Below are 22,528 nucleotides of genomic sequence, written 5' to 3'. Positions count from 1 at the left end.
TCCTTCAGCAACTACCGCTGACGCTCACCACCCCTGCAACCAGATTAACCAATACCTTAATGACCCAGCTGTCTGGCTCAAACACTTTGCCACAAAACCAACTTCTAACCAACCTTGCCCCCTCACTCTCAGGAACAAGAGACTAGGCACCAGATTCCGCATTCGTCCTTCCCGCACCAACACCACTAGGCAAGCCCCACACACACCACCCAGCCCGCCTTCGCCCACCGCCACTTGCAAAACTAAGGCCACAGGGGTTAAATTGCCTGTGTTCAAGGGTGCCCTCATCAATGCTAGATCCCTCACAGCACACGCTCTTGACATAGCCGACCTTATCACCACTGCCGACCTTGACTTCATTGCCATATCCGAAACCTGGCTACATGCCGCCTCTGGCCCTTCTCTATCCTTGGCCTTACCGCCTGACTATGGCATCACACGCTGTGACCGCTCCTCTGCCCATACTAGAGGTGGCGGCGTGGCATTCATCCACAAAAACTCCCTTGACCTAAAAGTGGTATCCGACTCCAAACTCGAATCAGCTGAACTGCTGACAATCAAATTACTACTAACACCTAACCAAACGGCCACCCTTCACCTTATCTACAGGCCCCCAGGGCCGGCACCCACCTTTGTCAGTGAAATTTCCACTCTTCTTCTTGACAAAACAAAAAACAACTCCCAAACAATAATCCTAGGTGACTTCCATCTTGGTCGCGGCGACCCTAAGGATCCTGTAGCAACTGATCTGGAGTATGCTCTTACTGACCTTGGCCTCACCTTGGCCATATCAAAGGCAGGACCATCGATTGGTTAGCCGGTTCCAACTGCAACATCCAGGTCCTCAATAACTCCCCATGCTTATGGTCTGACCATCACATCATAACATTTAACATTGAAGCTACCCCGCGAGCCCCAACACCCATAGCCCCAGCCCTCCCCACCCGCAATAAAAAAAATATGACAAGAGAACAACTCCTCCCACTGTTACTCCCCTCTCTTAATGCGGCGACCAACGCCTGCTCTCATCCCACCTCCCTAGCAGACATCTACAACCAAACGATGCTCACGGCTATTGACACTATAGCACCAATTAAACCTAGAAAGGCTAAACCACAAGCACATCTCAACTCATGGTTCACTCCACAGCTAAGAATCCTCCGCAAAGCCAAACGCTGGGCGGAAAACCGGTGGAAAAGCCACCCATCTGATGAGCATAAAGACGGCTTCCTCCTCACCTCCCTCACTTATAAAGACGCCATCATCATTGCTAAAAAAGAATCACTTAATAATCGTATCATGCAAGCCGACTAATTCCAGGGAACTCTTTAGAGTCCTAAAAGAGCTGGAAACCCCAGTCTCCCCGCCAGACACTTGCACGAAAGACAGCAAATGGTGTGCTAACATTCAAGCAGCCCTCCTAAACAAAATCTCTATGCTCCAATCTAAAATAAAAGAAAATCAGGACTGCCTGAGGCGTGACAACCGCTCATTCTCCCCTACTAGGCCCACCCTCTCCAACTCTGCCAACATCAAACCTTTCACCTTCGCACCGCTCACTGTCACCGAAGTAGAAAACATCATCCTCAGGATGAAACCATCCAAATGCCAAGGTGACCCGTGCCCAGCTCCCATCATTAAGGACTCCGCCCATGACCTAGCCCCATTCATTACAGGCTTCATTAACTCATCCTTTGAAACAGGTATTGTCCCGGACAACCTTAAAGACGCCTGGGTGATCCCGCTACTAAAAAATCCTTCCCTTGACCCAAGCATACCTACGAACTTCCAACCTATTACTACAGTACCATTTCTGCTGAAGATACTGGACCGTGCAGCTTACCTGCAGATCCAAAACTACCTTGAATCAAACAATCTGTTAGGTCTACGACAATCCGGATTTCGGCCCAGACATGGGACCGAAACGGCTCTATTAGACCTAAAAACCCAGATCGAAGTCCTGAAGGACAAGGGCAAATTAGCAATGCTATTACTCCTCGACCTTTCCGCCGCATTTGATTTGGTTAACCACCAGATCCTTTGCAGGCACCTCCACTCTGCTGCCAACTTCTCTCCCTCCGCAGCGGCCTGGATCAAATCGTTCCTGAGCAACAGATCTATGAGGGTCTTTGCACCTTCCGCTGCCGCAGTTCCCTCCCCTATTCATTGTGGTGTTCCTCAGGGTTCTTGCGTGTCACCTACTCTTTACAATATCTTTACGAAACCACTCTTTGATGTGCTTGATTATCTGGGTGTCTCCTACACCAACTATGCGGACGACACCCAGATACTCATTCCCATCTCTGGTGATTATCTTGCTGACACCAAGGCCCTCAATGACGTCTACTTGGTCATCCAAGCCTGGATGGCCCAGCACCAGCTATGTCTGAAAAACGATAAGACGGAGCTACTTATCCTGGGTACATCACAACGCCTGAGCAAACTTGAGCCATCCTATCAGTCATTCATCATAGACGGCAACTCCATACAAGTCTCGAAAGACACTAAAACACTAGGCTTTTACCTGGATTCCACCTTATCCTTGTCAAGACAAACTAATGCAGTCAGGTCCACCTCCGCCTACACGTGCAAACTCATTTCAGCCTGCAGACCATTCCTCACCACCCACAATAGCGTCACACTAGCGAGAACACTTATCATGGCAAAAATAGATTACTGCAGTGCTCTATATTTAGGCACCAGCCAAGAAACCCTGTCCAAACTCCAAACCACCCAGAACAATGCAATTCGCGCGGCCCTGAACATCCCTCGTAACCACCACATCTCAGAAGCCAGATCTAGCCTTAAGTGGTTACCCGTGAAGCAGAGAATTTCCCTAAAAACACTTGCCCTCACGCACAAATGCCTAGCCAACAAGGCTCCGATCTATCTCTGCAGTCGGCTTTCGCGCCACTCCACTGCCCGACCACTAAGAATTGCTCAGACTCACTGCCTTACTATCCCTAGGTTTAAGCTCCAAAAAGCGGGAGGCACTAGCTTCCCTGTCCTAGCCTCCAAACTTTGGAACACCCTCCCCGCTGCCATCAGAGATGAAGACTCCTTCAACACCTTCAGGGATAAAACCAAATCTTGGCTCTTTGACCAGCAATAGTTGTGTTAGACATCTGTCCTACTTACCCAGCCCACCTGTTCCCCTGCACGATTTCCGGTCTGCTACCTTCCCAACTACCTCAGGGATACTTCCTCTGCGGAGCCTAGGGACACTGTACCATGTTTAATATTTGTAATTATTAAGATTGTTATTATGCTGTATTAGTATACTTTTATTGTAATTTATCTCGCTGTATGTTCTTTTCTTGCAACCCTGTACAAATTGCGCCCTGATGCCCCCTGGCCTGATGGTCTGCGCGTTATAAATAAACAAATACAAATACAAATACAAAATAAAAACATGTTATAACAGCTGGATTCAAAGTCAGAGATAGATCTTGCAGCAACAATACGCTGAGAAAATGATGACATCACTAGAAAATAAAAACTTGAGAGACTTTTGGAAATTGATTAATGACAAGGGTGTGCCGCAAGAACAGTGATGACAACCATGGTCTCGGAATGGAATTGGATAGAGCACTACTCAAAGTTATTCAAAAAACAAGGCAAACAGGTTAGGGAGGTGGAGAATCCTCTTTCCAATAAGAAAGAACAGCTCATCAAGAGCGCCTGGACCTGCCAGCTTAACCAACGTCATGCTAAAGGAATATCCTAACGAATGGGCAAGTTTTTGTGAGATACTATTCAAAAAAATAATGAAAGACTGCATTATCCCTAAGTCGTGGAAATCCGCAATCATTGTCCCAATTTTTAAAAAGGGCGAAAGATCGGACCCAAAAAATGACCGGCCCATAGCACTGCTTGATGTGATAGGAAAAGTATTTGTCTCCCAAATATTACATCGTTTAACATCTTGGGTCAATCAAGCAGGTTACGACGTCCTAAACCCATTGAATTTTTTATAAAATTGCGGGGAGGTGGGGGTGAGTTGGCATGGAACCCTGCCTGGATATCAACCCAAGTGACCTACTTGGGTGTTCAAATAAGTGCTAGTATAATGGACGAGCCAATGATGAAGAAAATAAAAACTAAATGTAAATCCTTGGCAATACAAGGAGCAGTGCTGCACAAAAAATACAGGAAGATGTCATACAAGCCGATTGTACATTTCTATAAAGCTAAAGTCATTCCTGCCCTAATACATGGAGCACAGGCAATGTTTGGATGTCCATTTACCCTGTGGTCATACTGTGAGAATGTGAGAATGGCGCACTCGGGCAAGTACTCGAATAAGTACCGCTTTGCCGCGCTTTCCCCCGTTTCTCTGGGACTGGTGGGACTGGATTGTGCTACGGCAGTTTTGGAGGCGTTCTTCTGAGGAAAACAAGTGATTGACACTTGTGCATGCCACTAGTCCCGCCTCAGAATCACCGGGATTGGCTTCTGAGTGGAACATTGACTTGCTATTTAATCTTGCCTGCGCGCGCTCTCCGACAAGTACTCGAATAAGTACCGCTTTGCCGCGCTTTCCCCTGTTTCTCTGGGACTGGATTGTGCTACGGCAGTTTTGGAGGCGTTCTTCTGAGGAAAACAAGGTGACTGATTGTTTGAATATCAGCGAAAAGAACACTATTGGGACTTGCTTAGTTACTACTGTTCCATTGGCTGTTCCCGTTTTGATGCCATTTTGATGCCGACTGATTGCTTTTTCTTTTCACTCTAGTGATGGACACTTGTGCATGCCACTAGTGCCGCCTCAGAATCACTGGGATTGGCTTCTGAGTGGAAGATTGACTTCCTATTTAATCTTGCCTGCACGCGCACAGCGCGCGTGCACTCGGGCAAGTACTCGAATAAGTACTGCTTTACCGCTTCGCTGCAGCGGCGCGGCTAGTGGCCTGGACTTTGCTAGTGGACTCTTCCTTATCCCATATTCAAGGATTTTTTTTATTTTTTTTAAGCTGTGTTGAATTGTGTAATATTGGTCTGAATCTGCTTGGTTTGTAATTGCTGAGAGAATGAGTGAACGAGATTGGGGTCGGGAATGTATACCTTAAAGTCAGATATGCCGGTGATAGCAGCCAATGTTCATATATCTGGTGCTAACAGAACTCAGGTACATACACCTGTCCATTCCACTCATACCGCAATAATGTTAACACCTGTGAATATGCGGCATGATATGCAATGGTGCGTGATGGCCACAAGTAATGCACAGTTAAGCCAGCCTGACCTGGCTACAAATACAAACGCATTTGCCAAGTTGGGCGTAACAGCATGCCATGTGGCTAACACAACACGTCTAGAGTCCATGCATTTGCAAGGGCAGGCAGGTCTCCCAGCATCAGATCAAACTCTTCTTGATTCCATCAAACTAAAAACAAAAACAAAGCCTGGTATAAATATTCCATCAATGCTATCACTCATTCCATATCCGAAACATCATGAGGACACCTCAGAAATCTCTATTTATGCAAGCCAATGTGAATCACCGATCTCCATCATAGAAGATTTAAATTTGTCCAGAGATGTCATAAGTGTACTTGCATCGACTGTATCACTATCTCGCTCAGCTTTACCTTCTTTTGCTCAGCCCACACCAAGAGCGACTAGAGCAGCTTGTGAGTCGTCAACATTGTATATTCATGGGTCAGCAAATACAGTCCTTTCTGAGTTGGCATTAACTGCCATCAAAACTTCTGTGTCGAGTCTGTTTAAACTGTTTGAATCGGTTGAAGTCAAAATGGAGTCTCAGATGGTAATATTGCACAATGTTTTGCAGAGGCTAGATAGTAATCATCAACTTTTGACTGACTGCACCAAAAAACAATTGGTAGTACAACACGAGGTGCCAGATAAGGAGTCTTTATCACAGCCGAGGGCAATGATGATTCCATATAGTTCTATAGAAGTGGAGACTTCTACACCCGCTCTACCTATTATAGAGGATAGCATTTGCTCAGCTACTGTAACTCCCTCGCATGCAGTAGCATCTGAGTCTCAAGATGCCTCATACATCGATTTATCAACTGATGGTGAACAATCTATTAATGGGAATGGAGGAGCAAAGAAACCACATATTAGTGGCAAGGGCCGGGTGCCACTAAAAAAAAGGTAAAATATCAGGAGTACCCACTCAAGGCCCTAAAAACATGTCAAAAAAATCCAAGAACATTATAGGCACTAAAGGACCAAAATACACCTTGAATGCTTTTTTTCGTACAATAGGCGGTACTGTTCCTCCGTCTAACACTTGTGACATTCTTCCTGTACAAACAGTCAGTAATGCAGTGGCAACTACGGTTGAGCCTATTGTGCCCTGTGACATAGGGCAAAACTTACATAGTACTAACGCGCCAGCATTGAACACTATACCTCCACCCTCTCACTCGCCATTGAATGATTTGGTCGCTTCCTTGGATAGGATTCAAGCTGCAAGTGAAACAAGCCATATTGCACAGCGTAATCAATCCAAAAATGTATCGAATCAGTCAAGAGTTCCGTTTCCCGTACATGCCGCGGGACCTTCAGCGATCAGTACATTAACAATTAAGCAGATGATTGACGCCTATCTGGCTGGTAACCCACTTGGGCTTTGAGCGGGTGGGCGTTCCATAACTGTGTTACAACAAAAAGGGGTTTCTATGAATACTGCAGCAGGGGCAGCTCCTCTAAGCTCCATGGCACATAACAGTGAGTCTATCCTGATGTCTAATAACCAACCACCTCCCATGCCATCTTTTCCATCAAATCATGATCCGGAATTGAACACTCTTGGGCCCATTCAAGTACCCCTACTAAGGTCTGGTAAAATGTATTCCCTTATCTTGAAATGTAGAAAGGGTAACTTCCCCAGTTATGTGTCAAATCGCAGAAGTGTGCTCAATTTCTTCAGTGACATAAGTGCCCTGCGAGACATTGAATCACATGACATAGCTCAAATTGAGTTTATATCGGATGTTTCTAACGCGATCATTAGGCTATGGATTCCATCTGGGATAGTGACCAATCTATTATGGCAAGAAATAATGAACTTATTTGATATGGGATTTATATTGGCAGAGGATCCAGAATATAATGCACAACAAGCTGTAAGAATGGCACACAGACCAAATATATATCAAAGTTTAAATATGGCAGATAGAAGTGGGCATGTTATCCCCATAGACAAACGTTCGTAACCACCAGTGTCATGCATTCAAACGTTGAACATTATTAGTTGGAACTCTAGAGGCCACTCCCATTTACAAAATTTGTTGGCTTATCTTCAAGGATCTATCCATATAGTTGCTTTACAAGAGACGTGGTTACTAAATTCTCCGGTATGGGATGGCTGTGAGCTGGTGTTACTACCTGCACTGCCTACTGAAGGGAGACGTCTTCAGGTTTAGTGGTGGCGGTTAATGTACAAAAAGGTCTCACAATCAGAAAGTGGGCCACAGAAAGTGCTTATATTCTCTTAGTTAACATCACATTTGGTGCTCAAACAATAGCGCTAGTGAATATATATCGTAATACAGTAGCAATGACAGACCAATCATTTTATACTAGCCTGGGACGAGTCTTCCATCATATAAATATCTCTGATGATATTACACATACCATCATTCTAGGAGATTTGAATTTAAATTGCTGGTCTGGAAAGAAAGACTCAAGAAAAGTTCAGGTCTGGATGAATTTTATGCCAGAACGACAATTTCACATGGTCGACGGAGCAGTGTGTGGGGACATGCCTGCGAATACCACATGCTTCCGTCAGACGAGTTCAAGTACCATTGACTATATCTATGTAGATACGTGGCTGTTTCACCAAGTTCAGCGGTTAGAGACACAATATAGTGATCACAAACTTTTATTACTCACGATCACAGTCAAGGATGAGTGTGCCTCTAGATCAACTTATATTTCCAAAGTGACCATCAATTCATCAAAAACTCGGCTCAAATGGAATGACTCGTTAGTACTAGCCTTTCGCCATAGTATTGAAAAAAATGCAAAGACTCTTAATCCGCTTCAGTATACCGATCTTCTATTGCCATTTACCAACACAATCTCCATCACTTCAAAAGGCCGGAAAAAACACAAACATAATTATGACAGTGAGATACAACAGCAACGAGCAGTATATAGACGGGCAAGACAAACTATACTAGCGAACCAGGGGCCAACATGGCTCAGGGATTTGAAACATGCAAAATGCCAATATAAAAATTGGCTAAGATCTAAGAAACATATTATTTTTCAGGAAGACATTGAGCATATGGGTCAACTAATGGCGGGCAAAAATTCGGCCCAAATATGGAGTTTATTAAACAATCAAGGGCAGAATTTTCAAGCATCAGCGCAGCTTTTGGCCGTTAAAGTACATACTTGGATCGAATATTTTTCCAACTTTTATGCCGACTCCTTATTTCCAACTCATCAAATAGAATTATCATCAGCAGGTGCATGGTCGCTAAAATTCTCCCCGAGAAGCATTGAGGAACTAATAAGGACCATAAGTACTTTGAGGGCGGCTGGTCCTTATGGGATTTCGAATGCTACTTTGAAAACTAACATCAGTGAATGGGCCTTAATTTTAGATAACATCTTTAGAATGGTTATTTACACCCGTTCCATTCCAATGTCGTGGAAGACATCAATGATCATACCCATCTTTAAAAAAGGGGACCGTACATGCCCACAAAGCTAGAGACCTATAGCCTTATTAGGTACACCAGGGAAGATATTCTCAAAACTGGTGCTTCAAGACTTTAATAAATGGACACATACCAGCAGATTGCGTGACCCTGCACAAACAGGATTTGTCCCAGGCATGGGAACACAAATTAACCTGTTATGTTTGAATGCGCTCAAGGCGCAGTGTCAGCATATAAAACAAGCATTATTTTTCGTATTTGTGGACTTACACTCTGCATTTGACTCTATTTCTCGTGTACAGCTTATGAAAAAAGTAATCAGAGACCAGTGCACATATACTTTAGTAGAGATTATCCATGCCCTGCATTCCGACACCTCAATTTGTGTACACCTCTCTTTAGAAGGCGCTCTATCAGCCCCTATAAAAACGGCGCGTGGATTGAAACAGGGTTGCCTCTTGGCATCCTCAGTATTCAACTACTTTGTACATGATCTGAAAGAAGCCTTCTGTAAAATAATCTCGGACTCTCCCAAGCTAGGCAATCATGAGATCAAAGCTGTTATGAATGCTGACGATCTTGTGCTTATCTCAAAAACCGAGTTAGGATTACAAAAACTCCTGGCAGCTTTTCAAACTTACATTCATCAGAATGAATTGAGAGTAAACACACAAAAAACACAAATTGTTAAATGCGTTGTTTTAAATGGTCAATTAATCAGACACCTTTAAAAATAGTACCGCAGTATACATATTTAGGTATGTGTTTTGAAGGCACTTGCAATTCAAAAGGACAACTTGATGCAATGCGAAGAAAATTGGACACAGTTATAGCCCTAACCAAAATTGTTATGTTTAAATTTGGGAAATTCTCCATTAAACCTGCAGGGATGTATTGGACTCACAAAGCTATTCCAGCTTTACTATATAGCATTGAAACTTTGCCCAGTGATACGTGCATCCAATTTGATCAATGGGAAGCCAGATATTGGCGACAAATATTACTTTTGCCAAGTTGTGTCCAATCTCTTGGCTAAGGTATGAGTTGGGCCTAATTTCTCTGTCTGCATTGTATAAATGGAGAATGTGTTCGCTCCTTAGGAAATGCATTATTTCAACAAGTTGTGAGATCATCTTAAAACCTTTGTCTGCATACATGTTTACAACCACTCACCCGTTTATGGTCAATTGGATCAACACAAGCTCACAAATACTTAAGTGAGATTTCGATCAATTTGTTGTTACAGGATCCAAACAGGGCTAAAGAGAAACTATTTCAAGCAGACAGGATACTGACTCAAACTCTTTTCTAGTTATCGAGGGGGTGATAGTATCAGATTTCCACCAAGGAAAGTACGTACATTACCTAACTATCTAGAGACAGCCCCATCACCGAAGTATAGATTGGCAATTCTACGCCTTCTATTCAATCTATGGCATACCAAGGAAATTCTAATAAAGTGGCAACTGATACAGCCAACAGATAGAACCTGTCATTATTGTAAGCACAGGGAGTCCATAGAAAGTTTGGAATATCTGATCACAGAGTGTCCCGTGTTATATAATCAGCGAAAAATTCATTTCACCAAACATTGTAAGCACTTGGGGAACTTAACAGAGAGGACGTGCTGGGCTATAATTCTGGGTAGCTCTTTTTTGCCACTACAAATAGCCACTGTTAATTTCTTAGAGGGGCTACAATCGGAAGCTGCTGTTGTGTAGGCAAAATCTCTTACTGTGATCTTGAAGAGATAAAAGATGATATGAATTAAGTTGTAAATATTTTGCTTATTGACGTAACAGTATTATTTATTTGCGTATTTGGTCTTCTTTCTTTTCCTTTTATTCTTCCGTATATATCATGCAATATATTGTATTTTGTCTTTTACCTTATGTTTTAACTTTTGTAATAGTATCAACTATTGAAAGGTTGATTAATTTCAACTATATCAATAAATTAAAAAAATAAAATAAAAATAAAACTGTGAGAACATGTTCTGGAAGAGGATTCTTCAAGTACCGCAAAGCACCCCTAATGCGTGAATAAAGTATGAAATGGGTTTTCTCTCAATTAATGTCAGAGTATTATGGAATACTCTATCGATCTACAGAAAGATCATAGAAACTAAGAGTGAACCGCAGTATGAAATATTGAGATCTGGGAATTCTAATAACCCTAACAAAGTTTTTGAGGTTTGGAAAAAGAATTGTGAAAACATTTTGCTACAATTGTCAACGACTAAAGAAACCCTGGAAAACAATCCAAATGCAGTAAAGAAAAAACTGTGGGAGTTGGACTGGATTGAAAATGTGGACCAGCGAGCAAAGCACTTGTGCATGAAAGATCTTGCCCATGAAAGTAAGGCGCTAAATGAAATCTCCAAATATCTACTTAAATTCCCTTGCCCGAGTAGAAGGTACATTTTTTAAAAATTCAGACTGAACTTATTCCATATGATGGAGGTTAAAAATATGAGAAAGAGAGTGGGTGAGACAATGAACATCAACTGCTGTTTTTGTAACAAGGAAATAGAATCGCTAAAACATCTTGTAATTCTATACTCGAATCTGAGAGCCCTAAGAAGTAAAGTTCTGGGAGCTGAATTAAAGAACTTTCTTACCTATAGTGCTGAAGATTGGTGTAAAAAAATTATAGAAGGCAAAGACAGGAAACTCACCTTTGCAATAACATTTTTTTGGAGGAATTGGACATTGTATTGAAGAAGATGGAGGAGTAAAAAATGTGGAGGAATGTGAATGTTATGGTTTTTGATAAATTAGGATGATGTTTATTTTTTTTACAAGTTTGTAACAAACTGAAATAAAAAAAAGAAAGATATGACTCTTAACTCTCCTGTGGAGGTGGGAGAAGTACTGGTCCAGTGGTTCAACTTGAGACTTGCTGAGATCTTTGCTTTATATCAGCAAGTATTCGCAGAAACCCAGATACAAGAGCTATCCAGGGGCAGCAGACAGATGAACCTTCACAGAGGAAGGGTGCAGGAGACCCTTGAGCCCGATACCGAGAAGTGTAAGGGAGGCATGGTATCACAAGTATGACACTGGCACAAATGGTACAATTTGTAAAACCTTTATTCAATTCTCTGGGTTTGAAAAAACTCCTACTTTGCCCTATAGCTAAGATGGGAGTAGTCTGTACCATCAAATAATAAAGAAAACACAGTCCTAGTCAGTCTCTGTCAAATCAAAATGGCCTATACTAACAAAACATAATGCCTGCTCTATCTCTTATCCAAACAGTGTACAAAAAGGGGAATATGTATGCAAAGGAAAATCAGTGTTAGAATCTAAAAAATCAAACTGGTTGAGTTAGCTCTCCTCCCCACGTTGGACAGCACGGAGGAAGGCAGTCCCCGTAGACAGGATGACACACTGTGGCTCAGGTTCTCAAAACAAAACAGTTCAAAACGTGGATCAAGGCCCACCTGGGCTTCCACGTTAAAGTCACTTTTCCAGCATTCAAAAAGTTCCTTCACAGTTCAACAAAAGGGTTCACAGTTCCACCAAAAGTTCACGCCTGTCTCCCTCGATGGGGCTCAGACCTCTCAATAAACAAAAAGTTCTGTAGGTTTCTCTCTGTCGGGCTCGGACCTCACCAACACAGCACTTATAGGGGTTCCCTTCCCCAAGCTTTATTTACATTTTTTAGCAGTTTCCTTCCCCTAACTTATCATACTTCCGATCTCCCGCCGTCAGGCTCAGAATTCTTCCTATTGTCGAAGACTTTCAAATGTGCAAAGCTTTTGCCATAGACCTCTGCAGGACCACTTCGACTTGCCCTCCAACTCGCACACTTGTATTATTTGCCCCAGGGTTTCTTGGTCTATGTAGTTCAATATCCTAAGCACAAGAGTTCAATGTTCACTTTCCACTTCACTTTTTTCCGGGGTCAATCTTGATCATCATGCTTTTAAAGTTCATTCACTTTGTGGCTTTAGAACAACACATTCACCTTTAACATAGACTTTTGAGTGGGCTTCTTCCTTTCGCCAGACCACTCTGCTACTCTATCACGTTTCACAGTTATCAGTAATTTGAAAGTTCACCACAGGTCTGCCTTCCTTCACGTCTCATCCACACACGTGCAGCCTTCAATTGTAAGATATATTGTTGCCACTTCAGTCTATCTTTAACATACACCAGCCTTTCATCTTGCTCGCCAACTCACTGGCTGTGTGCATTTCTTACTTGTTTTCGCCGTTTTAATTCACAAGTCAAGGTTAATACCACAGGTTTGGCCTTGCCTCCCCAACTCTGTTGTTCACCCAGGATGGTCGCGGGCACCTTTGAAACACAATGCAGTCTTCTTGTCTGGGATTTGACCTTCTCCACGTATCTCTTACGGTTCTTTGGAGGCAACGACCTCCTGCAGGGAACTACTGGGTTCCTTCAACCTTGTTTCTCGTCCCTCGATCTGTTGTTCTGCTCCAGTAGGTTTACCTTCGCCCTTGAAGTTCTGCTGCTTCTCTTGTTCCACCTTGCTCAGAGTGTGTCTCTATGTTCCCCCTTTTATCCTTGTGGAGGGAGCTAATGAGTATCAGATGTATGTGATTAAAGTAAAGTGCCTGACTTTGCCTGTTCTGTTTAGCGGGACATGTCCACTGAGGTATGTAAGGGTTAGTTTTGTTACTCTCAGTCGCCATCTTCCTCTGCCCAGTGTTTGTGTAGAAAAGGGGTGGGGAGTTGGGACATTGGAGAATCCTATGAAGTAAGAGGGGTCATGGGTACGGGAAAGGGGGGAATACTGCATTTTACCATTAGTCGCCTCAGACCCACTCCCCGAAGACCACACACCCAGGTGTTCCTCCCGCACTGGTCTGCCCCCAGGGTCTGGATCCAAAGGAGATGACTGTGCCCTGGCCACCTGAGAGAGAGATCCCGGGGGACTAGTAAGTGAGACACCCTTTGGTTTCTCACATACCCTTCCCCTATGTAATGTAGCTGCATCTGTTTCACAGGGAAACCAGGAAAGGAAATATACGTTCCCCTGTTCCTTACCTCTTCAGTGTTCCACAGTGAAACAGTAGGGTTGCAGGTCTAAGAACCATCGCATGACTCGAGGGTTAGAGTCCTTTCGTTGACTTATCCATATCAAAGGTGAGTGCTCAGTGATGAGTGTGAGTTTTCTTCCTAGAAGGTAGTACCTAAGATGGACAATTGCCCATTTGATGTCAAGGGGCCTCATTACGACCCTGGCGCTAATGGGTTAACGGTGCCATAAAAGGCTGCGGCGCCGTTAACCCATTAGCGCCTGATTACGAGGTCCCTTTGCGGGACCCGACCTTATTCCTATTGAGCCCTATGGGGCAAAAATGGGAATGGGGAAGGGCCATGGAGGAAGGGGGAATTACCACCCTTGTAAACCTTGTAATGGGGTGGTAATTCCCCCTTTCTCCATGGCGGAGTCGGTAAGTTACCGGCATGGACCATGGTGCTATTAGCACCATGGTTTTCCGCCTGGGTCGTAATGAGGCCCAAAGGCTTCCAGTTCCAACACAGAGTAGTTCTTTTCATGGGGGAAGAGTTTACAACTAGTGAATAGGAGGGTGTGTTCTCATCCATTGTGTATGTGCAATAGTACTGCTCCTAACCCTGTGAAGTAGGCATCGGCCTGTAATACAAATTCCTTTGAGAAATCTACCACTTTTATTATTGGATTTTGGCATAAGGTTTCTTTCAGGTAGTGTAACAAGCATCGTCCTCATCAGTCCAACACATTTTCTGTGGTTCCACATTTCTTAGCTTGGCTGTTCTATCTGAAAAATCTGTGATAAACCTACGATAATATCCAATCAATCCTAGGAATGCCCTAAGGTCTCTCTTTGTCGTAGGTGTGGTAGCATCTAGGAAGGCTTTCACTTTTTATTGTTGGGGCTGGACACTGCCATTCCTGTTAGGAAAGATTTCAATTATGCGCAATTTTCCATCCATTTATGGACTCCCCCAAACGTTTTGCTTTTGATTGGCTTTCCTATCCGGACTTTTCCCAGTGGAGCCCAGCCTTCAGCTCAACTCCCCTGGGCTGTTGCTCACTTGTTATGTGGAAACTGATACATTGTTCAGACTGTCAGTACTGGAAAACTATGTAACTATATTTCCCTTAGTCTTTGATTATGTTACCATTTCTTGGTAAATTTTTAACATCGCACAATGTACCTTCCAGCATTGTGCGATGGGGTCCCTTTTTGTTTTATGGCCTTACACACCGTCGAAGGATTTTTTGGTGATTGTACGAGTATGCCTGGGACAAACTGGTGGCAGCAGTTACTTTTTATAATGTTTTCCTTTTTTTTACTGAATCATATCGTGTTTACCACATTTGGTTCACGACTGTGGCCAGGTCCGACAATGGCTGAGCCACAAAGTCTTTTGTTCTGTCCCATGACCATTTTGTCCCTTGCCTTCCCCCAGGTCGAGTAACCCAGGTTTTCTTTATTTGGGCATGCAGCCTCCTGCAAAAACAAGTCAGTTTTGCAGGATTCTTCCTGTCACATGTGTGTGCCCAGGATGCGGGTCGGGACTGTCTGGTCCCAATCCACACTGCTGGTGCCAGGATGTCTGGAGTGCCTGAATGACTGAGACCACAGTGGGCCATGATTGGTCCATGACTGGGATGCCTGCAAGAGAGCAGATCTTTGAATGGAAGTCTGCGCTTTTTGGCGCAAAGCTTATCTTGGATAAGAGAAGGGACTCTGTATCCATTCCAGGTCAATCACCTGTGTTCTCACCGAACTACAGAAGGAGCCAAGCCTCCTGCATGAAGAAACGGACTTGTAAAATTGGCAGAGATGCTTTGGAAGGTTTTGGCACCGTTTGCCCTCTGCTGTCCCATCGGACCCCTGATTTCCTCTTCGATCAAGAAGGCCTGCCAAGGAGCTTTACCTCTTTGGAGTAGTGGGAACAACTACTTTCGGCGCCCCCTGCTTACCCACCGAACAAGACCCTTCATAAGTGGTCCTGGGCCATCCAGTGAACTGTCCAGCTCTACCTCAGGCAAACCCGTACAACCGCCGCCACCTCAAGTGGAAACCCGAGACTAGGGACATCGCTTGCTTCTAGTCCCATGCATCCACCCGCCATATTTTGCAGGCCTAGCTCCTCTGGGTCCCGAATTAGGAGAGTGCGTAACGTTGTCTGCATCTGCGATTCCTGTGTCACTACCTGTTGGTGACGGTCACTGTCAATTCCTTGCTGTTCTGCTCTCCTGTGCCCTGATGCCTGCTGCACCAGAATATTCTTCATACCTCTTCCGGAAGCTGAGAAAAGGCAACTGTCCCGTCATGGACGATCGTTCTCCCCTGCAGCTACTGAGACCCGGAGCGCCGCAAAACTGCAGGAATCAAATCTACTAGCTACATCGACTAAACTGGAAAGCTTTTGTCCAGACTGTGCCGAGGGTCGGTGAGTACTTGCATCACTTACCGGTGGCCACCTGGAACAACCAATACCTTTTACGCACATTACATGACTGTACTACTTTGGAACAAAAATCGAACAAGTTTCAGATGCTTTCACACTGAGACAGTAAACTGTTCATGGGGCTAAAAGTTGGCAAATCCTTCCATATTCTCAGTTATTGATCGTTGTGATATTTTAAGGACTGAAATATGACATTTCGATCCATTTGCAACATATATTTTTCTTTTCAGTAGTTACACCATTAAGAGACAGTGGGCCTCATTATGAGTCAGCCGGTCCGGAAAGAACGGTGGTGGTAAAACCGCCACCACCTTTCTTTCCGGACCGGCTGATTCCGAGTCCTGCAGGCGGGAGGTGTCACTCCCGCCAGGTCTGACCTGGCGGGTTTAACAGCACTCGCCTGCAGGCAGAAATCGAAACACCGGCTCTGTCAAAGACGGAACCAGTGTTTCCATTGTCCCCATCCCCATGGGAATGGGGACTTCCGGGAATTCCTGAGGCAGAATTGTGTGTCACCTGGGTCGTAATGCCCCGGTAATTCCGGGAATCACGGAGGCGGAATGGTAATACTAATCCAGCAGTAACCTGCCGGTTATTCTGGCTCGGTTACCGCCGGACTCGTAATGAGGCCCACTGATATGTTTGTGTTAGGTAAGTCTTTCAACCGCCTCTATGCATGTGACACACTGAGTTTAGTATAATACGAGGTTTGGCACAGTGCATAAAGATAACCTTTACTAACCCTCATGCTTCTTTGGCCAGGAGAAGTTGATCTATCAAAGCACAGAGGAAGGAGAACAGGAATCCTCGCAGGGGGATTTAAAATGCTTTACCTGTAGTTTGTATCCATGTAGCTACATTGCTCGTAGGTTATTTTTAGGTAACTGTGCATGGAACCCTTTCCGGCTAGTGCATCATTCAGGGGTAGGTCTGTATAACCTTGCACCAATCCAAAGAGCACTAAAATTGTGAGTATGATTTAAAGTACACACACACACGCACACATATATTGTGGATTGGTTGCATGTAACTTTAGCATTTTAGAAGAGTACGATGCTGGGTATCTACTCAACTACTTTTTTTACTGTTTGACTACACTGCTTTTAATGCTCGTATTATCTCTGCAAGGGAATAAATATACATACATGCTAAACATGAAAGTGAGCGCATTGTTAATGTGTTTCTATTTATGAGTATGAAAGTCAATATACTGCAAGTGCAGAAACGTGTTGGTTTAGTGATACAACTGTGTAGAGAAGATGTTGATGATGCATAATGATTACAACAGAAAAGCCTAATTAGAATTGGGTTCTAAATACTCTAGAGTTAGACACATGACAATATTGTTGTCTAATAGTAAGCCTATTTGGTGCTCATTGATAGTCTTTCTTCTTGCACAAAGTGCAGAGATTCAACTATCTCCAGATCATTGCATTGGGTATAGCACTGTTCTCTACTGCAAAACCTGTGACAGCGCCAGGTGGGCATTTATATCACCTTTTGTGTCCTTGTTATTACCTTTTGGGTGCCCTTGCTTCCCCTCTGCTTACCCCCACTTGCCACCTTCAAAATTGACTTTCCTCACTCCTATAGTGACCCATATCATCCAAGGAAAGATTGTCCATGGAATGCAAAGCATGATACAATGACCCGCTCCCAGCAGCACAGTACTATATGAGGCCAAGCAGCAGAAAAAAAGGAAGTCTGATAACAGCAGGAGGCTCTCATTGCTGTACTACCTATGTGATGGTAGGATGATGTGTTTCTTTCAAAGCTTTTATGGTTACTACTGTGATGAATCTAGCGATGCCATCACTCTGTCTACGGGGAAACTCTCTTGCCATATGGCTAGGGAAGGGCAGCTGCTCCTTGATTTGGACCCTTGGGGTGGCTGCCTGAAGAAGGACCATATGGGGGCAGACAACCCTTCCCATTCTGGGTATAACAGCAACCCCTTGAATTCCCAAACCTGCATGGCATATTGTGATTTAGATCCAGTCCATCCACTTTGCACTAAAAGTAGGACTCTTTCATATACTTTTTGCAAAACGACTGAGATGAGGAAGAGCACAAGAGCAATGCAGAGCACTGAAACTGCAGAACTAGAGACGGGCTCTAGTGGTTGGACGGATTTAATAGGTGCTAGGACATTTAAAACCCCTGAACCGCGAGGAAGATGGAGAACCACTATACTCGGTTGGGAAGCGTCAAAGAAGCCAGCTGAGGCGGGGAGCAGGAGAGCTCCAAATGGTGCAGTTAAGAGAAGCTCAGAGGTCAAAGGTATGCCCCATGGAGACCTGCCACAGGAAACACTGTGGAGAAGAGGACAAGGCAAAGCGGGTACCGGATAGCAGACGGGACACCAGCAGAAGGAGGGGGTACCCCGCTGGAGAAACAGAAGAGCACGAAGAATGCAGAAACCGCCACAAGAGACCTGGGAGCCCAGAGAGGGGAAATGGGACACCTGGCTGCTTCTCAGGATATACTGCATGCCAAGGAGAGACAGTGACAATCACAGGGCAAACCTGAAGGCGGGAGCTGGGACGCAGAGTGCATTACAGAGTGAAACAAATGAAATGGGATCGAAGACCAGCTGGTTGAAGGAGTCAGACCCCGGTGACCCCTGTGTTACATGTGGAGGAAGCCCTGGCAGGAGAGTATACCAGGCAACCTGTTGCGAGTCTGGCACCCCACCCAATTGCAAATAAACTGTGAGAGTCAAGAAAAGGAAAGGCAACCTCTTAGGTGTGTCAAATCTAGCTGAAGGGAACCATACCCTCTGGACTGGAAAGTTGAATACATTGTGAAAGCCAAGGAGAGGAAGAAACTCCCTTAACTGTGTGAAATCCAGGGGAAGGGAGCTATACCACCTGGACTCGAAAATTACATATTAAGCCAAGAAGAGGAAGAACATCCCTTGACTGTGTGAAATCCAGGGGAAGGGAGCCATACCCCCTCGACTCGAAAATTGCATATTAAGCCAAGGAGAGGAAGAAAATTCCTTGACTGTGTGGAATCCAGGGGAAGGGAGCCATACCCCCTATATTGGAAAATTGCATATTCTGGGAAAAAGAACGATGGTTGTAATATTGTAAAGATCAAGGAAAGAAAGAGAATCACCATGAGTGTGTGAAATCCAGGGGAAGGGATAGAAAGTGGTATATTATGGAAAAGAAATCAAGGGAGGTATTATGGAAAAGAAATCAAGGGAGGAACCGTATCCCGTGAACTATTGTGCTTGTAAACTATAAAGTGGTTAAGAAACTCAGGGGAAGGAGACTCCCTCCTGAGGATTGTGGAACTTTGCTGAAGAACTCAGTGAAAGAGAAACACCTCCTGAGAATTGTGAGTGTGCACTGAAACAAGCCTTAGAAACTCAGGAGAAAGGGACCCCCTCCTGAGGATGTTGGAACTTTAAATATTTGTTTATTTTTTCACCTTTTGGAACTTTGTGTTGGAACTTTGGAAAAAGCTACAGATGGGGAATTGAAAGACTAAATCCCTATGCTCTTTACTTTTGTTCATTCTGACACTGACATCCTTTAGGTTCATTCAGGCAGGGATAAGTCTTTCTCCAACCCTCTTTTTTCTTTAATAAAAGTTATAATAACCACCAGAATAACAGTTGTGTCTGAGTCTTACTCCTGATTCCTTACATACTGCTAAAGTCAAGTTGCCTTAAGGTCATGTAAAAATGAGAATTTGTATTTTTAAACAAATGTGTTGGGATTGCTCATCTGTTCTGTTGCTAAGTGCTCGACTTTCTATAACTTGTAGCACTGGCAGTAAAGAGAAAGCCAACAGAGTCTGCTATCTGAAGCCCAGGAATGAGTGTGTACTGGGAGCATGTGTGTCTTGTAAGGTTGTCGAAGAAGGAAGCTGACAAAAAGGTGGCATTGTGAGGCCAAGTGAGCGTCTGTTATTATCTGTGCTCCTCTTGCCCAATTTTGTGTGCATTTTGGAAACATCTGGCCCTCGAGGCCCTCTGCGCTCCTTATCGCCTGTTTCCCCACCACGCTTCCTGGTTCCCGATCCCTCCCACCACCCAGCACTCCCCCCTGCTCAGATTGGAGCCTGCCCCATGTTTCCTTGATGTAGTGACATACACCAGCCCTCACTCGCCTCTTTTACATTGTGAGGCCGGGTGAGCGTCTGTTAATATCTGAGCTCCTCTTGGCCAATTTTGTGTACATTTTGGAAATAATCTGGCCCTCGAGCCCTCTGCTCTTCTTATCGCCTGTTTCCCCACCCCGCTTGCTGGTTCCTGGTCCCTTCCCTCTCCCAGCCCTCCCCCTGCTCTGATTGGAGCCTGGCCCATGTGTCCTAGGTCGTAACTGAACTCCCAGGGCAGCCCTCTGCTCGGCAGCCCCTGTGGCTAAGGGCCCCAAGGCAAAGGGCGGCCCCAACAGAGGCGGCTCCAGCTAGTGTCTGAAGGTGTCAGCAGGGGAAGCCAGCGCCCAGCCGCCAACCAGCAGCGACTAAGAAAGGTAGGAGTGGCCCAGGGTAGGTTTAGAACCTCACTCTCCCCTAAAAACCCTCTCAAAGTTAGGTGTGTTTTTCTCCTGTTCTTTAAAATTGCACTGTGAAAGTATTTAAAATTGCATTGTGAAACCTAGGCCCTTTCCCCACTATTCAGGTCTCTCGAACTTAAGTGTGTTTTTTTCCCCTGTTTCTTTAAAATTGCACTGTGCCAGTAGTGTCGATCTGTGGCTTGCCTCCTAGCAAAAGTACTCATCTTGCGAACCTTTTTACCATTATCTAATGCGCCTGTCGTCTTGCTGAATTGTCAACTTGTCTCATCTCTCTGTCTCGTCTGTTTGCACCCTGCCCTCTGTCCTTCCCTAGTGTCCTCCCCTAGCCCTTCCCACTCCCTTCCTCTTCTCTCCTCGCACTACCTACTCTATGGTGCTCTCTGTCTCTCCTATCTTTTCTAACTGCTTCTCTATCGACTATCCTGCTCTACTCACTAAATCTGTTAGGAAGAAGTTTAAAAAGGACATCCTGGTCTCCAACCCAGGCCTCCCTATCACTGACACCTATACCAGTGCCTCCTCCAGGCAAACTGTCATTCCCTTGCCAGACCTATGGACTATAAATATGGTCTCTGTGCTCTCTCCCTTCTTTTCCTCTCCCATTAATGGTGGCACCAGGTGGGAGGCCCTCCTGTCCTCCTTCCACTCAATAATGTTTACTTGAATGGTACCGTCTTGGTACAAGGCCCTCAAGCCAACCTTCTCTTTGATAGACGCTTCTCGCACCTCATCAATTTCCTTTCTTCTTCTGCTGTCGCCTCGCTCCCCTCTATGGCTTCCTTGCCTCCCGCCTCTGCCTACCTGCTTGGCTACCTTGCGCTCTCCTCCTTCCTCTTCTGCCCCCCCCTTGTCTGCTTCTACACCTCCGCAGGGCATACCTCTGATTTGTACCCCTCCCCGGAAGTCTTTCCAGGACGGCAACCTTCTCCATATTGCCACTCTAAACTCTAGCTCAGCTGTCAAACACTCCTCTGACATATGCGCCGCCTCCTAGAGGAACTTGATCTCGATGTCCTCGGTCTCACCAAGACATGGTTTACAGCCAACTCTGTCACAAGCCTCGACACTCTCCTCCCTGATGGCTACAAGATCCTCTCCTCAGCCAGATCCAACCATTCCGGAGGGGGTGTAGCCCTGATCTTCCCTGTGTGGATTCCTGCCTCTATCATTACTACGCAGGCCTACTCCTCTTTCAAATGCCGCGCATGCAGGCTCTCTCTCCTGGCCATTCCCTTACTGTGGCTACCATGTATCAGCCACCTGGGCTGATCTACTCCTTCATTTCTGAGTGGGTGGACCTCTCTTCTTCCCTCCTGATCTCAACCACCCAACTCCTTCTTCTTGGAGACTTCAACATCAACCTGGATGCTTCATGTCCCTCATCTGGACTCTTTTGTGACCTTTATGGCTCTCACTCTCTATTCTCCCTTGTGGACAAACTCACTCTGCAGGGCACACTCTGGATGTTGTGATATCTTCAGACCTTCCCCTTTCCACCCCTCTCACCACTCCTCTCTCCTGGAGTGACCACTTTCTCTTTTCCTCCCATCTCACCCTCTCTACTCCTCAGGCCAAGCCAACCCTAGCACTGCCACCTACTTTCTCGGTTATCCAACCCATGAAGCGTGTGTCAGTTGAGGCTTTCACTAGCACTTTCTCAGCTCCCCCGTCCCTCTTGGCTGACTCACATCCTTACACAGCCCTTGCCATGCTCCACTCTGCTATATCTGATACTCTTGATGTTCTTGCCCCTGTCATGAGGATCCGCTTTGAAGCCCAAAGCCAAGTGCAACTCTTGGTACAGCTCAGACCTCTTCTCCCTTAAACGCAAGTGCAGAGTGGCTGAGAGGAAAAGGCGTGCTTCTGGTACATACTCTGAAAAAAACTGGCCTGCTGCCTGCTCCAA

At 45.0% G+C, this 22,528-nt stretch overlaps 1 protein-coding gene and 1 long non-coding RNA gene across 4 annotated transcripts in view; one reads left to right on the top strand and one right to left on the bottom strand.

The window, feature by feature from the left end:
• Positions 1-22,528, top strand: part of JAKMIP1 (janus kinase and microtubule interacting protein 1) — a 3,487,328-nt gene that overhangs the window by 3,092,100 nt on the left and 372,700 nt on the right. The window lies entirely within an intron of this gene.
• The window catches only part of LOC138516681 (uncharacterized), a 575,944-nt gene that overhangs the window by 250,992 nt on the left and 302,424 nt on the right, over positions 1-22,528 (bottom strand). The window lies entirely within an intron of this gene.

Source organism: Ambystoma mexicanum, chromosome 6q, assembly GCF_040938575.1.
Source record: "Ambystoma mexicanum isolate Mex_15411 chromosome 6q, UKY_AmexF1_1, whole genome shotgun sequence".
Taxonomy (NCBI): Eukaryota; Metazoa; Chordata; class Amphibia; order Caudata; family Ambystomatidae; genus Ambystoma; species Ambystoma mexicanum.
This window is presented reverse-complemented; position numbering and strand designations above follow the sequence as displayed.